This window comes from Ambystoma mexicanum, chromosome 3q, assembly GCF_040938575.1.
Source record: "Ambystoma mexicanum isolate Mex_15411 chromosome 3q, UKY_AmexF1_1, whole genome shotgun sequence".
NCBI classification, from domain to species: Eukaryota; Metazoa; Chordata; class Amphibia; order Caudata; family Ambystomatidae; genus Ambystoma; species Ambystoma mexicanum.
In genome coordinates this window covers 797,290,453-797,307,079 of record NC_090926.1, presented here as the reverse complement: position 1 = coordinate 797,307,079, position 16,627 = coordinate 797,290,453, and the positions used below count along the sequence as shown (strand labels likewise).

At 46.4% G+C, this 16,627-nt stretch overlaps 1 protein-coding gene across 1 annotated transcript in view; it reads right to left on the bottom strand.

Annotated features, from left to right (window-relative positions):
* Window positions 1–16,627, bottom strand: part of ACSF2 (acyl-CoA synthetase family member 2) — a 1,184,899-nt gene that overhangs the window by 1,093,232 nt on the left and 75,040 nt on the right. The gene's annotated exons all lie outside the window — the stretch shown is intronic.

Sequence of the window (16,627 nt, the reverse complement as noted above, 5' to 3'; positions counted from 1 at the left end):
TACCGCTTAAGGTTAATGTTGGTTAATGGGTGGCTTGCCGGGAAAGTTTGGAAACGGTATCTACCTCCAATTAATTCTACTGCGTGCCCTAACCCACAAATAGTCTCAAGACATAACACAGGCAATGAAATATCATTTACACAATGCAAATGACACCACCCCAAGACACATGTCTACACTACATTTCCCCAAACACCACACAATCTCCTAAAATGCACAAATATAACACCTTACATGGTCCTTAAGCACTACTATGCTACGCACCAAAGAGAGCTGTAAAAACATGTCATTTTATCAGCTTGGAGCGCACACTAACCACTGCTCCAGACAACGATACACTGCAACAAAGTAGACTTGCTCTGTTCCCTCTACCCCAATATTGGTCGCTTACCCCACCCCCTGCAGACCCTGAAATGCCAAAGGACAATGAAAACAGCAGAGGTTGTGCTTCTTGGCATAACTGGGCATATCAAAGAGTTTCACTCATTCTCCTGTGGGGCAGAGCTCTGCCCAGTCCAAATCATCTCCAGTGACTGGCAGCAGCCTGGGAGTAAATGAATGTTGGTTCTGCTGCAGTCTCTCCACTACACTGGTTTCTGGTGCCATAACTGGTTTCTGAGAATATATACCCTGTAAGCAAGCGATATGGAACTACAGAAAGGTGCTACAGTACTGAGTATAATAATAAAGCAGTCCTAGTGGTGACTTGTCAAATAAAAAGGGCTTATATTAAAAAACCTATTGCCAATCCTTACAACTAAGTTACAAACTAGTGTGGGATAATGTTCTCAAGAAAAGAAAGAAGTGTTCACCAAATGAAAAGTCAGGATGGTATGGATGGGTCTCCCTTCCCCATGTTTTTAGCACGGAACAAAGCAGGACCTTTGAGCACAGCACACTCACGGGCCTGCGCCAGTACACGGTTACAGTTCATTTAAACAATGCCAGGACCTTCAGTGGCAAAGTCTCTTTCCGGCAAAAGTCTCTTGCCTTAGAAGGCCGGCTGTATCAAAACAACAAACAAAAGTTCCTTTCCTAATCTTTCACGTTGGGCGATTGCTCCTCGCCCCTTGGAGCACCCTCAGCCAGGTTCTGATCCTTCTTGCAACATTAGCCTCCCTCTATAGGGTTCACTGCGGCCTTTCACTCAAAAATGTATAATTCAACAGTCTCAATGTATTTTTCAACAACTACACATTGTGGACATCCCTCAGCCGGGTTCACACTTGTCATCACAATGTTCATGGGTGTATCACTGTTTACCCTCAATTCGCAGGCATCCCTGTGTCGAGTTCACATTTGCCAGTTTCACAATCCAATCTGCTTGGCCTCCCTCTGTCGGATTCACATTTGCCAATTAACAAGTATTCATTGTGGGCATCCCTCAGCCAGGTTCACACTTGTCGCCACAATGTTGCTAGTTGTTTATCACTATGCAGGATGCCCTTCCCTTGGTGTTCTAGCCCCCAGTCAGGATTTCTCTTAAGGCCCAGTCAGGCTTCACATATTCCTCGTTCGATCAGTTTTCTCAAATGTGTTAAAGACTTTAGAGTGTACAAAGGGTTTCACTCAACCCTCATAGAACCATTTTGACACTCCACCCTGGCCTCTCCTAAGGCCTCTTGGTTCCCATAGTTTCAACAAACAATACAACCCACAAAGGCTTCAGTCAGAGTCCTTCGAATGAGTGCCCCCGCAATGCCGGATCACACTGCTTCTGAACATTTTACTAGGGTTTCTTTAAAGTTCAATTACCAAACAAAAGTTACTTTGTTCAACAAGGTTGCCGGCTGCAACCTTGGGCCCAGCACAGTTTGGTTTTTCTGTCTTCTCTGACTCACCGGCTGTGCTGAACTGTTGGAGTTTCTTGTCTCGGGAGTCAAGAACGGCACCATGGCAGCAAGAGTTTCTCACCCACTTTGGCTATCAGCGTGGGAGGGTCCTATGTGCCATTGACACCTGTCACACCACACGCCAGCTGGATGTCCTGGTTTTATGGTTTCGCTTTCAGAAGCTTTGCAGGTCTGAGTTGAAAAGGGCAAGGGCAATTCCCTCCTTGTCATCCATCCAGGTCTCTCCTCCTTTCTCCTCCGTTTGAACTCCTGGATGACAGATCCCAGGGGACTCCCGGGTGAGGCACCTTCAGATTTCTCACATACATGACCAGAATTACATGGCATTTCAGAAACCAACGGGAATGAATGAGGATTTAACTGAGGTCTCTTGAAAAGCTTGTTTGGGTGAGCATAGATCCGGCTTGCCACAATGTGCTACAACTCTCACGATTCCCTCACCATGGACTATGCTGGCTAGGTCTAATGGCACCAGTAGTTCCAAACAACTAGAGAGCCAAGCCGAAGGTTGCAGGCCCTGAAACGAAAGTGGAGGGCAGCACAACGGAAATGGGTAACCTCAGGCTCATACTCTGACAAACTGGCCTCCAAAAACAATACAGACTCACCATCCGTGCAAAGAAAAGAGCCCACATACAAGCACGGGTCTCCGGTGCATCCAATAACACGGCTGAACTTTTCAAGATCTGCAGGGAACTAGCCAACCCTTCTTCAGTCTGCTCCTCCCCTCTCCTTCTCAGGCCCTCTGCAATGCACTGGCCTCACACGTTTGCCACCAAAACTCTGGACATCCTTTTCACCCTTTCTACATTCCCTCACAACCCATCCCACACCCCTCCACCCCCAATTCCCCCTCCCTCTTCCTTCCTCCTTCACCTCCTTCTCCCTTGTCACACTTGAAGTTACCAGAGTTGTCCGCCCCATGAAGGTCTCTTCTAAACAGGTCTCCCTTGCTCATCCAGGACCATCAAGGATAACATTGGCTCTCTTGCCCCTGCTCTTGCCGATTTCTGCAATCACTCTTTTTTCACTATATCTTCCCCTCCCCCTTAAGCACTCCCTTGTGCGCCCTGTCCTGAAAAGACATCCTCTGACCCTACCTGCCCTGCCAACTACCGCCCTATTTCTATCACCCTGCTTGAGAAGCTTGCCTTGCCCAAACTCAACTCATACATTGCACTTGTTGGTGGACTCCACGTCCATCAATCTGGATTCCTAACATCCAGAGGCACGGAAACTGGTCTTCTGAACACCTGTGAAGAACTGCTTGCATCCCTGGACTCCAACTTCCCAGCTGTCCTAATCCTTCTCAATCTCTCCTCTGCATTTGACACAGTCAACCATTCCATCCTCATACAAAGGCGTCAAGTTACACTTGGTATCTCGGAACAGGCACTGGACTGACTGACTGACCTCTTTCCACACTAACCGCTCCTCCCAAGTCAACCTGGGCCCCTACTCGTCTCCTACTTCTATCCCCACCTGTGGAGTCCCCCAGGGCTCTATACACTCCCCCTGGCTCTTTAACATCTACCTTGCTCTCTGTGCACGCCTCATCTCCTCTTTCTCCTCCTACTTCCAGTGTTATGCAGATGACACACAATTCTTCTTCAAACTCCCTGCTGACCGTCTTGCACCCTCCAACATCCCTGACTGCCTATCTGCCATCCAATCCTGGTGCGCCTCCAACGATCTCTGCCTCAACGCCTGTAAAACTGATATCCTCCCCATCAGGACCACTGCTCCCTCCTACTCCCCCCTCACTCTGGCCTTCCTCTTTGGGCTCCCCCTCTGCACCTTCAACTGAAGCCATAAACCTTGGAGTGATCTTCGACTCCTCTCTCGGCTTCCTCCCTCACACTCAGGAAATTGCCAAGAAGTGCCACTTTCCGCTCCTCCTTCTCAAAGGAATCCTACCTTTTCTATCTCTCCTTCAGAGGCTCAATGTGACCCAAGCTTTGGTTCTCTCTAGGCTTGACTACTGCAACAGCCTCCCCCTGAAGCTAACATCTTCCACTCTACGATCCCTCCAGCTAATACAGAATAGGGGAGCTAGACTTCTCCTGGGCTTTAAGCCCAGGGACTGCAACTCTCTTGCACTTTAACTCTTCACTGGCTCCTGGTTGCTGCACGCATTAAATTCAAATCCCTCTGCATCATCCACAAGGCTGTCTGGGCCTGGAGACCAGATAATCTTCAACTTTATCTCACAAAATACTCTCCCTCTTAACTACTACATTCCTCTAGTACCAACTCTTTGTGTGTAAAGCGTTTTGCTAAACAGAGGGCAGGGTGGTCGTGCAATCTCCACTCTGGGCTCCCTCCTCTGGAAAAGTCTCCCTCTACCCCTGCACCTTGAGTAGGATCTCCACAAATTCCGGAAGCTCCTTAAGACTTTCCTCTTTTCCTCCTCCTTCCCTTCTTTTCTCCTCTGGTAATCCCACAGTTGCTGAATCAGTGTCCTGGGCCCTTATGCATCCTCAGGGCCCTGACCTCCCACACTAATTCTGCCCAGCTCTTGTCTATCTACAGCACTTGCATCTGCACACCTTCAGCTTTGGAGGTTTCACACTTACACCTCCCGCGGCCCAGCCCATGTAGCACTCAACATACCTAGCACTTTGTCTGTGGCTCGCCCACGAGCTCGGACTCCTCAGCACTTACCCCTCTTCCTTCTTCACTTGCATGTTCTGAATACTCACAAGGCATAGTAGGTTTGTATCTCTCCCACTTTCCCCCATTGCCCTTAAATACTGTGTTTAATTGTATTTCCCACCCTAGCTCCTTCACTGCCCTGAGGGTGCTTTGAAACAGTATCTCCGTATTGTATAAGCGCCTAACAAGCAAACAAATACATGTAATCCATAATCGCCATCACCACAAGTTTAATACTACAGCCAGGGTCAAAACCTGCCTGTGTATCAACCAATAGCCCCTCAGTCAACATATGATTGCAACCGTCACATCACCACTACTGCGTGAAATTTTCTCGGGTAAGGAAGCAAGGAGATGGGGCAGAAATTAGCAGGATTATTTGGATCCAGGATTTTTTTTTTCTTTTTAAAGAGACGTAATAACTGCAGGGATTACGCCAGACCCACAGATCAATGTATTATTTGACAGTGATAGGGAGCCACAACGTTCTTACTTTCTTAAGGATCCTGGGAGGACAGGGGTCACAAGGTGAGCCCGATGGGTGACTAGTTCCCATTAGGTCCACCAAGGAAGCCATTGGGGAAAATAAATCCTTAGCTAGGGTCCCTGGTAACAGAGCCGGAGACGGTCAATTTGGCCATTCCATCATCCAAGCTAGCTAGCTCTTTTTGAATCTTAAAAATGTTTGTCCAAAAAGCACTATTCTAGGCCATAATAGGGCATCCAAGATGGAATAACCAAATGACTTAATGTAGTGGCCGTTCGGCTTCCTGGAAGTATTTTGAAAAGTTCTTGTGCAGAAGCAGAACTGGAGAGAATACGTCTTGAATAATATAGACTTTTAGCCTGAATCAGCAACGTCTTGTAGTACCGAAGGTGCTGCTCAAATACACGTGGTCTTCTGATTATAGTTTTCCCTTTACACTCGTTCCAATTGTCGCAGTCTCGTTTTTTCTAAAGTAAGCTTATCAGAAAAACCATGGCTTCTGCTTCCTACCCACATTTTATTATGTCTGTTCATTGTACCCGGAGCCACTATGGCTGCTTCCATTGCTGTGAGGGATCGAAGGACGACCTTCCCTGCACTTCGGAGGCAAAGAAGGAGCTAAACTCTCTAAACGAACATTATAACATGTATGGTAGATACGAGAAGAGACTATAGAAAGGCTGCTAATACGGTCATCTTAAAGATCAATGGTGCATGATCAGTCCATGGTTAAAAGATGGGCACGCCTGTCTTTAGCCGAGTTAGAACAAATGCAGAGCAATTTGTAGCTTGCTCTCCGAGTGGGAGAGAGCACAGGCTGATCCAGGCCTAAGTTAAAGAGTCCAATAAGCTTGGGCTTTGCTATTATGATAAAATAAAAGTCACCCACAATAAAATAAAAGGCGCAAGCAGAAAGGATAGATTTGCGCTATAGATTCCATCATAAAATGTGTATTAACTAACAAGACTAGCTCTACAGTTGCGTGGTACGATTTATGGATAGATTTTTGTAGCTGAATGTATTTTACACTATGTTTGTGAGATTAAAAATGAATAAAGTAGTTTAATTTAAAAAAAAAAGACTAGCTCTACATTTTACATGCAAAATTTCAATTGGGCCGACAACATTTATATTTATTGAACTGAACGGCTCACCCTACCCCCCTCCCTCTAGCGAGGACACCTTTCTCGAGGGTGCACAGCAGCGGATCACTCTGCGATTATGCAGCGATCGCGAACCCAGGAGGGAACACCCGTCACGCACCCAGGCTTCCCCTTTTCGTCCACATTCTAGCTGCGAACTACAAACCATCGCATTCCTGTATTTTGGCTGCACGAGCCTTGTCTCCTGCAAAGTATGCCAAAGAGTTCCCCGCCAAAAAGGCAACCGAATGCAGGCGAGTGAGCGCAGGGGCAGCGCAGCGCACATACATCCTGCAAAGTATACTGCTCGCATGACTGAAATAGCAAAGTATTATACGTTGCGCAACTGCACTCGCCGTGAAAAGGCAACAGGAGTACCAGAGTTTTAATTACCAAAGGGGGCACAGTGGGACGTACTCCGCGTCTACAGGTGTTATTAGTTAAGCATTCGGTTTAGAGCAATGTGTACTTTGGGATGCTACGTTTTACAGCACATATTGGACTCGAGTGGTAATGCAGCGCATATGAAAAGGCTTCATTGCACTTGTCCCTTTTCTACACCATTGAACGAACACGCACACTAACAATGCAATAATGTACACTGACAAAATGACTACTGCTCAGCCCCACACTAAGACTAAACCAGCAGTGATCGCAATCATAAAAAGGAAACAGGCACCGCCTTCTCCTAGTTTGCTAAATTGTGCCGAGGCAGGGGTGGACTGGCCTATAGGGAACTCTGGAGATTTCCCGGTGGGCCTCTGCACCCTGGGCCTCTTTTGTGTGGTATTTCCAAATTTTCCCATAGGAAAAGCATTGAGCTTGCTGAAAATGTGTCATATGGGGCCACTTTGAAAATTATTTCCAGGGCATCTTTTGGTCCTCAGTAATTATTTCCAGGGCCTCTTTTAGTTCCCAGTCCACCCCTGTGCCGAGGTCAAGCTATACTCTTCCGGAGGGGTGTGAGCTAATAACAGAAGGCATGCAAACAGCGTCAGTACAAAGGATGCAAAATAAATGAATGTCCAGTCAAGGTTCGATAAACATAGGGACTTTTTATTAAAATCATCAATGAAAACTAGTTAAAACACTAAAGACCCTCCATCCTAAGAGAAACAGAGAATGCAGGCTTGATATGGAAGGGCATTCTGGGTTGATCAACAAAACTGATAAGGCAAAAGGATTTCAGCAACATTGTCAGTATTCAAATATGTATTTAAAAGGGCGGGGGGTTAAAAGTCAGTATGGTATCTAAAGGGGACAGAGCCTCCCCAAAATACCTTTACTTCTGGTCTTCTGTGCCACACAGAATTGAGCCAGGCATTTAGGCACTTTTAACGTGAGCGTGACAGTTCAGTCGTGCAGTTCCACTGGTAAGACAGCATCAATTTGGTTCGATATGCAAGCTCCCGTTAAGTTGAGTCAGCATTCGAGATGATGGCTTCATGGTTGTAGGCGACAGACAAATCGGCAGTTAAATGATGCTTCTACTGGGTCAAGTCAGCATTCAAGATGGGTGGGTCAATGGTTTCCAGCAGATCAAACCATTCAGTCGCTTCCACAGAGTCCTGCGAGCAATTAAATTGAGAGGAGGCGGCACGCTGCAATGGGTCGAGCCAGAGTCAGTCAGCAGGATCCTGACACCCGTGCACAAGCAGTGGCAGAGATGCCTTGGTTCACAGCAGTGTCACCCCCACTGTTCTATGGGGACAGCTATGGAGCAGAGTTTGCCTCAGATGCCTTCTGTCTTCGCCTCTTTGGCAGAGTACTTTGGAATAGGATGTATTCCCAAATTAGGTCCAATGAATCCTAGATCCTGCAAGAGTCCAAAGACAAATCAACTACATGGGGTGTTTTAGCTCCTTATGAAAGCACAATGTCACAGAGGATTGATCCCAAGAAAGCTTGCCATAAGGGGCCTAAAATCCCGGCTGTTGTAACAAGTGTCCTTTGCCTTCTGATATCATACCCAGAGTTCCTTGTTTGCAGAAAAGGTTGAGGACAGGAAGTTGTAGAGAGACTCATCAAAACCCAAGATGGTGGAATCCTTCTCTCAGCCTACCTCTCTCCACTGGCTACCCTAGCTGCACCTATTTCCCCTATCTGATGAATTCAATGGGACTCCTATGGTTAGCACCCTTGTGTGAGAGTATCTGTCATGTCAGTGCTGTCTTTGAAGCATCAAACAAGATATGCTCTCGTCTGTGTATGTTCAGCGCCACCCTGGGGGCATTGTTTTGTATGACCTGCAACTTGCTAATAAAATTGTAATCATGTTTTATAATGTCAATGTGTGCATGAATAAGTGAGTGTATGGTGTATGGGTGCACGTGTGAATGAGTGAGGGAATGCTGTGTGTGAATGGTGTGTGAGTTGTGTGAATATGTATGAGTGTGCTGGGCTGGGGAGCAGCTGAGAGGATGTTGATGAAAGAATCGAATGAGCAAGTGGCTGCTGCGTGAATGAGCGAGTGAATACTGTGTTAATGCTGTGAATGTGTTTGAATGAGCAAGTGAATCCTGTTTAAAACAAATGCTGTGTGAATGTGTTTGTAAATGAGTGAGTGAATGGTGTGTAAATGCTGTTTGATTGAGTGAATATGTATTTGAGTGAGCAAGCAAATGCTATGTAAATGTGTATTTGAATGAGTAAGTGTGGGTGTGCTTGCGTTGAGTTTGTGCAGACCTAGACTGATTTGGTGGAGGGTGGGGACCGGGGTCAGGAGGAGAGATTTTGTTTACTGGGTGTCTATGATACTGTTTCATAAATGTTCAGTAAACAATGTCAGGCCACAGGAGGAAGTGGCTAGACTGATTGCATCAAAATGCAATCTAGCCACATAATAGCACTTATCATGCTTGCTTTAAAACTATAATAAAGCAAGCATGATAAGTGTAATTACATTGCTACACTGGCATTTTGATGGAATCATTCTAGCCACTGCTCACTGTGGCATGACTTTTTTTACTGGGCATCTATGATATAGTATGATAGGAGCCCAGTTAACAAAAATCTGTCCTCCTACCCCCGCCTCCAAACTCCACCAAACCAGCCCAGGCTTGCACAAACCCCACACACGCACATATAAATGATAAAGCAAGCCTAAGCATTATGACATGGCTAGACTGGCATTTTGATGCAGCTATTCTAGCTAGAATAACTTACTGTGGCATGGGATTTTGTACTGGCATCTATGATGAAGCAAACATAATATCACATGGGACTGCAGCTGCCTGCATTGGAGCAGTCAGTTTGACCACTTTCCTTATTGTGGAATGGAATTTTTTATGGAAAAACCAACAGGAGTATGTTTTTATGTGACATATATTGGCAGAGCCAGTTCAGATATGTTTTCTTATGTTAGTATTACTAGCATTATGTGCAAAGCAAACAGGAATATGTTCTTATATGGGAATAATGGCATTTATATAGGTGCAGCGAGCATGGAAATGCATGGGAACAGCCAGTGTGATATATTTTTATACGCGAATATTTTATGAGGAAAGGCATCATGAAAATGTGTTGGAAAAAGCTCCTGTCCACCGTTTGGTGGTTTGCATCTACTGGATTTTTTCATGAATTACCCTACAAAACCAATTGCAAACTGTCTGGCTTTTTATAATACACCATTTTAACCTATTATTAAAAAATAATTCTCAGGGGGAAGGAGGGGATCACCCCTGGACCACCTTGGTTGGTTTGAGATCACTAGCTACGCTCAGTCGCTCAGCATATATTTACGCCCCACCAATTAAAATAAATCATGAGCCGCCACTGCCTCACCTAAACGGAACAAAGGTACTCACAAATTGAGACGGAATAAATTACACATATAGCCAACCTTTCAAATTGGTCACCAATCACAAGCCACTAATCGACATCTTACATTGGTCAGCACTAAAACCTCCACCTAGGATAAAAAAATGACTGCTCCAACTGCAGGTATAAAACGTACCCCTAGACTTTCGATCTGGTGCTGACAACCCAGTGTATTTCCTCTCACTGCACCCAAGAGAATCCACAGCCCGAGAAACCAATGCGGAGCATTTACAAATGTTTTGTGGAAGCCACAACTCCTAGAGCCCTCCAAATGTCAGACCTCATCAAAGAAAGTGAAAAAGGACGAGTGGCTCCTGGTTGCCCTAGAAACATTCCTTTCCAGAAGATGCAAAAGCAACCTCCATGAACAGACACATATAGCAACATAATTTCAATCACACAAGCCCCAATCATGACTATCGAGAGAGAGAACTTCCAAATCAACAGATTGCCTCTTACTGCAAGATACCCGAAATGTGAAAGTCAGTGACAGATGTTCTGGTCCTGCTCGCGCACAAAGGCCATCAAGGCAAACTAAACACAGAGGCAAGGTTGAGAGGTTTTGCTTTCCTAAGGTGGACCCCAAGGTCGACACCCTACTTCAACATGCGTACTGTGACAATCAACAGGACAGAATAACCCGCTCTGCCAATCTGCTCCCAAGAAAAAGGGAGTGCGGTTTTCAGTTTCTTTCCAAATGGCCGTTACCTATTAGTCATCGTCAATGACTAGTCACACTTCCCAGAAGTTGCAATAGTACACTCAACAGCGGCAAAAGATGCTCTCCCAAAACTGGAGAAAGTCTTAGCCACCCAAGGGATACCAAGCAAGAGTTCTGCTAAGAAGTAACACGTTTAGGCATCTGAGAATGTCAACTAATGTAAGTCTGAAACATCTGATTAACACCACTATGCTTTCAGCACCTTACAACACACAGTAAAATAAATTGTGTAGTAAGGTCACCCAAGTATATAGATTGTTTCACCCTTCCAAATTACACTCTTATGCTTGATGTTAAGAACATTAGACCATCGACATAAAAGCAAACCCTTTTTTGCATGTCAAGCTAGCAGACACCAGGGCGCGAAACGAATCTTTAAAACGGGTATTGTGTTACTTTGTCTTGGAAGCAGAGACAGATGATGTAGGTAACTGGAGGTGTGTGGGATATTTCAGTTCGAAATGTCCCATCATGATGCTAATTGCCAAAATATTTGCATATAAAGGCACCGCCGATAAAAGAAAACATGTTAGAAAATGAATTCCAAGGCAGTTGGTAAAGGGGTACTTTGCACAAAAATGTTATGCTTTAAAAATATTGCCCATAAAAAAATATTTATTAACTTGGTAAAAAATTCTGCAAATGAGCCGCAAAGTCCTGATTTTCAAGGACTTGGAGGCATCCATTTTGTAAAATTAGCCAGCTTCATGTGTTTGTCAACCCTGCTCTCGCAGCAGTAATGAAGCAAACGCCCCCTACTGCACAATAATGTTCTGGACCTCAGGAGATTCCTCTGGGGGTCTTTGTGAAGAGGAGACAATGTGTAGAGTCCGCTTCCGTGTCTCGTGCTCTCGAGACATGCTGCGTGGAAGTTCTGGAAAGGAATCCTGCAGGCAGAGACAGTTGCTGCAGAGTTACAGGGCTGGAGCTAGCAGGGCTCCTTCCTGTGTTTGTATACTTAATAACTACATATGGTTTACCTCTTTGCTGGTGTCTGTCCTCCATTCCGACACTACAAACATACTTTAAAATGCACTATATGCATTACATTTGAACAAAAACTCCCCCTTGAGTAGTACTCAAACAGCCTTCCGGAAAAATAGTTAAGTACAATTTGTTATCGATGACCACTTTTTCATAGGTGCCCGTAACATATTTACACCCCAGTCCAAACCGGGCCAAAAATGGGGGGGGTGTTGTGCCAAACAGTATCTTCTTTAACAGGAACAATTAGGAGATATATTATCCTTTGGCAAGCACACATTTAGGCCAAAGCAGTCTGTCCAAGTGCAGTATTTATCTATGGGTTTTGTACAGTTGATCAGTGCAAGCATGCAGAGGTAACAGCTTCAGAAAGCTAGGTGGGAATGGAATGGGTATCAAGTAGGTGGGGGGTTGAGGGCCAGAAGCAGCAGTCGTGAGGGGCCAATGCTGGAGGCATATACGTGAGGGAGAAAGGTAGTTCTCCCATCTCCTCTGTCATGAGTTGGGTGGGTCCAAGGGTTATTGGATGTATTCTTTATGATGTAACCTAGCTTGTTGGGGGGCAGGAGAGGGGTTGGACGAAGTTGCTTTTAACAAAGTTGAATATGTAATTTGTAAGTCAAGCTGTAAGTGTTTGAGTACGCTCTTTTGAGCGCGGCTGGGTTGGAACAGAGGTAAAGTATCACAAGGTCCACCACTGACCCTCATTCCTTCTCTTACCTGTGCAAATCTGTGATGTGTGTTTAACCCTTCTCCCCCTTTGCCATTTTTCCATCTTCTGCTGACCTTTTTCTATTCTCCAAGTATTGGCTACCCCTGGCAGTGTTAAAACACAAAGAAAGAGATGTGGACACATCATGCTCTTAAAGAGAGACTAAGGTACTACAAGCAGGCCTACAGATAAGGGGTGTATCAGTCACTTGTACTCCCTACAAATAGGCAAATACTCCCATAAAATAAAAATAGGGAGTAGAAAATACTCCCAACAAATTAGGAAACAGACACTTAGGATCTTGTGTCATGCACACAGTTCCATGGATATGTTTGGGCCAGTAGTCGACATGGTACCACAGGTAGAAACTACTATTATTACTGCCTGATCGGAAGAAGTAAACATGTATCTTAATGTGCATAAATAACTAGGTGAAAAGAAATCATGATTACAAAAACAATAAGGAGTAAAAAAAACTCCCACTTCAAAACCTTATCTGGAGCACTGATCAAATGTTAACGGATGGCCATCGGAAAGACATCTACCCATGTACATGTGCCATACTGGAAACAATATGCCACTCTGGACAATCCTTGGTGCTTTAAAACCACCCTAGTGGTGACTAGTGCTGTATAATAAACACTCTTAACATAACGCAAGTTATATATTGGAAGGTTTTTGTTTGTTTTTGGTTTTTGGTTATTTATATAGCACTACGATGAAAGCCGGAGTTTGGCCCTGCCGGGATTCGAACCTGCGTTAGCAGGTCAATGCGAGCGCTCTACTCGCTGTGCTATCTCACCGGTTGGTTTATTATAGGATTTGTACACATTGCAAGCCATATCTATAAAACAGATGCCAGTGTGTTTTTACACTATTTCCAAGCCTATTACTTACCTGAAATTCTGACCCCAACCCCACCACCATGTCAGCAGTCACTTGCGCTCAGAAGATGGGTCCCCAGAGTCCTTTCAGTGTTTATTTCCAGCCCTGCCTACCTCTGACTGATATGCTCTCTCACGGTGGACCCATCTCCCCTCATTCATCATGCACAGCACATGCCTTCACCCCAGAAGTACTACTGCTCATATAATGCTTGATCAAGCTGCGGCACTTGGTCTCAATGTGTGTACCAGGGCTTCCTAGATGCCCATGTACACTGTGATCCTCCTCCCCCTTATACCATTTGCAAAGTACCATTTAAAGAGAGTGGGGTCAGTAACCTGTAGAAACTATCATACACACTATGGTGTATTGTTAAGGCATCTGTATGCCACTTCGGCTAGGTGTGGACTTTCTTAGACACTGTACAGAAATATAATCAAATGAACAGCAAATGACCACCACACAACAGACCCCACACCGCCCAGAAACCAGTAGCCGTCTCAAGTGTCCGCTCAATCTCATTTACACTCACTCAGACTCGCACTTACAGATCAAAGTAGTCCAAACGTGTACATATTCCCCTCACCTTGGAGCTTCTGAAGTTAGTTTTATAAAGCGCAAACCACCCACCTGCAGGGCACCAGAGAATTGAGCCGAAATATACAGAATAGCACAGGCGCAGAAAGGATCCAGGACAGGCTTCCACCAATTGCACACACATCGCTGCGGGTACTCAAAACACTAAAGAAGAAAAAAGCTGAAGCAGATCTGCCGCTCACGTAAAAAATTGCTGGAATGCCGCCAGGGGAGAAGAATGCGATCAGGGCGAGCTGCTGGGATAAGAACAGGCAGGAGCCGCTCAGGTGACGGTCTGAAGTGGTCCTGTTTGGAACTCACAGGCATGCATGCAGCCAGCCAGAGCACCGTTGCACAGCGTACGACTACAGGACAGGACACGGATGATAAATGGTGTCCATTCAGCACACACATGCTCCAGCAACGCGGCCGCAGCAGGCGAGTTCTGTTGTGTTTGAATCTGTGAGAGCCTTGAGGCGAAGCACACACACACCCGACCTCAGCCTGAGCCTGCGGCGACTGACCACACACGCTTCAAAAACCCACCCAGCAGCGCACACACCTGCCCCCCCACCTCAGAAGACACACAGCCACCCCGACTTACCTTGTTAAGAAGAGGTTGGCCTTTCACAGGACGCACGCAAGTCCTCCTTGCAAGAGAAGAGAAACACACACCACACGTGCAAAATGGAGGACCGCAAGCACGTAGCAGCACAGCTCCATAATAGCGGTGGCCACGCCCCCTCCTCTGATTGGACGATGCCAGAGGTCGCAAGAGATTGACAGAGGTCGCTGGCCAATCACCAGCGGTCGCTCTTGCGACCTCTGGCGACCCCCAAATGACGTCCCTGCAGCCAGGTTCAACCTCTGCGGTCACGTTTTCACGAAAGACTGTCTCCGACAGCAACATTTCATCTGTAAAAGTTTCCGTCACTTTTTATTTTCAGTGATAAATATGCAGTCCTTTTAGTTTCTGTGGCATTCTAGTTGAGAATTTTGAAATCACGTTTAATTCAGGAAATGCTTGTAAGGGTTACAGAAGTGAATCTTTTAGCCACCACCATCTTCAGCTGTAGGTCACAATAGCGCCCAAACACGGCAACGGCGGAGGGTGGGGCGGGGGACTAGGGGGGGTGCAGACTTCAGGGACGCGTGACCCAGGCCCCGGGCCGCATGTAATGCGGGACGATAGATGGTCTGGGAGTTTAGGCCCGGGGTGGGAGAAAACGGCTCGAAAGCGTAGGGAGGGGCGTCCGAACGGCGCCACAAGAAACAAAAGCCCAGGAAGGGCAGGAAACAGCACTTGGGCAGGTGCAAAATGTAACAGCAAGGGGTCAGGGGGGTAACCCGGCTGCCCCCAAGAAGGAACAAAAGGCCGGGGGGGTATAAGTAAGCCTGGAAAAGGAGAGGCGGCACAAACAAGATAAGAGCTCACCTCTCTCGGGTAGGCTCTTGGTGCCTGGATAAGGGGAAGGAAAAACGTTTGCTCTTGCGGGCTCACGTATTTTCCTAACTCTCGGAATTCGTCCTAAACGCAGTGGCTACGAGTCGCCCAACGGTGCCGGAGCAGGAGTGACCCAGAAGTACCAGCTGTGAATGAACAAAGGACTTTCGCCGTGGTCAAACGGGAAGCGTGGCTGACAGAATTCAGACGAGAAGGATGGCGGAAGGAAGAGCAAAAAGGGCCCAAGAATTCTCAGAATGGGCGAGAAAGGCAGAGAAGGAATACGGGGCACAATGAGTGCTGGAGATAATGCGAAGACAACGTCAACTCTGCTGTTCATAGAGCCCAGCAGCAGCGAAGGAGAAGACGAGGTACCGCAAGGACAGAAAAGGGGAAGAGCGGAGTCGAAAAGATCAGAGGAACAGACAGAGGCACCGACCAAGAAAAAGAAAAAAAGATAAAAAGAAAGGTACTGTGAATAATAATGTGGGGAATAAAATCATAAAAATGTTTTAAAAAATTGCGTCACGGTTTCGGGTAAGTCACCCAGAACCAATGACAAGAAGAGCAGACGGGGAATGGATCCAGGGAGGAGCAGCAGGGGAGTTGCTCAACTGAAGCAAGCAGTTATGACGAAGAAAGGGATCATCTAAGGGCTTGGGTAAAATGGAGGGGAGTGGTGAGCAGGGAAAAACAGAGGGGCTGGGGTGGCAGGGGCAGAACCCAGTGAAACCCGGTTCCGGCACCACAAGGGGCACCAGTAGAACCCAGGGAAACCCCGGTCCCGGCACCACAAGGGGCACCAGTAGTCCCAGTGCCGCAAGGGGCACCAATAATCCCAGCACCACAAGGTGCACCGGCAGGGCCAAACATAGTGGCAGGGGACACACCGACGGTGGCAGTGGCAGAAAATGGGGGGCCACTCATGACAAAATATGGCAGGCCAACCATGGGTAAAGATGCACAGGGCAGGTCAATGAAAGCAATGGCTTGGTACATAAATGACAAAGTAACGGAAAAAATATGGAGGAAGGAATTGATCGATATCTTTACATTGTTAGATTGTCAAAAGAGGGGGATGAATGTGGCCCTAGAGGACATGAAGGAGGACGAGAAAAGTTTACTTAAAAAGGGGCCAGTAGTAAGGAATTTTGACAACTGGATATCGGCCTTCACCATAATGTCTACAATTATATTACAAAAATTCCCGGAAGACGGGGTAGCATTAGTTGCGCATCAACAGAGGGTGCTGAAGGTACACGCAGCGTTTGGAGGTGACGCATGGCTGGAGTACGATCACGAGTTCAGAAAGGAGATGGACTGCTTTCCGGATATGGGTTGAGATGAA